Here is a 1,279-nt window from a genome sequence, read left to right as displayed (position 1 = left end):
GTTTCGTTCAACACGACCATTCTGTTCATGTGTATAGGCACAGGATTGTCTATGTTGAATTCCTAATTGAACAAACAAAGAATGCAACTTTTTGTACTCAGCACCTAAATCAGACTGAATGGCCTTTATTTTGCAATTAAATGACCGTTCAACAAGAGTACAAAATTTATCAAAGATGACATAAAGATCAGACTTTAATTTCATAGGGAAGAACCATGTATAACGGGAATAGTCATCCACAAAGATCACAAAATAACGGAAGCCAGAAGTAGATAAAGTGGGCGCAGGACCCCAAATGTCTGTGTAAATAAGATCTAGGACTTGAGAACTAGAGGAAGCAACACGGGGGAGGGGAAAACGGGCAGATTTGCCTAATTGACACGCATTGCATAAAGAATTATGACAACGAATATTATCACGAGACCCACTAACCAAACAAGAACGAAATATATGGCTAAGAACACGGTTATGAGGATGACCCAGACGATTGTGCCAAGTGGAAGCCGAGGCACGAGCGGAAATAAACGCTGACGGAGACGAACTAGGTAATGAAAGTGTGTATAGTCCCCCCGAACTATTGCCCCGAAGAAGTATTTCCTTGGTATTGATATCTTTCACAACAAAAAAGGAGGGGTGAAACTCAAAAAAGACTTTATTATCGGATGCAAACTTCTGAACAGATAATAAAGAATTAGACAAACGCGGAACGTGAAGTATATCAGACAATGTAAATGATCTAGAAGGGGTATTAAAAGAGGCATGGCCAACATGACTAATAGATAAACCCATACCGTCACCGACACGTAAAGTGTCATTACCAGTGTACTTCTCCGTTGTAGAAAGGGCAGCGATGTTTGGAGTTGCATGATTTGTGGCTCCAGTGTCCGGAACCCAAGTATGAGAATTTGACGAGGTTTTAGCAACTAAACCATTCTGAAACACCAAATTAGCCTGAGAACCCGGAGCCCCTGAATATCGCCGAAAACAGTTGACTCCCGTGTGACCGAAACTTTTGCAAATTTGACACGGATCATTATAGCGCCAAAAACAATTGGCTCCCGTGTGACCAAAACGTTTACAAATTTGACACGGATCATCATAGCGCCAAAAACAATTGACTCCTGTGTGGCCGAAACCTTTACAGATTTGACACGGATCATCGAAGCCACGTTGCTGACCTCCACGGTAATTAAGGTTGTCATCGCAGCGCTGCATCTTCTTGATTTTATGAATCACAAAACCCTAGCTAACTGATACCAGATGAGAACTGAATGTATTA

This window comes from Ipomoea nil, unplaced genomic scaffold (genome assembly GCF_001879475.1).
Source record: "Ipomoea nil cultivar Tokyo-kokei standard unplaced genomic scaffold, Asagao_1.1 scaffold2144, whole genome shotgun sequence".
Lineage (NCBI taxonomy): Eukaryota > Viridiplantae > Streptophyta > Magnoliopsida > Solanales > Convolvulaceae > Ipomoea > Ipomoea nil.
Note: the sequence above shows the minus strand (reverse complement) of the source record.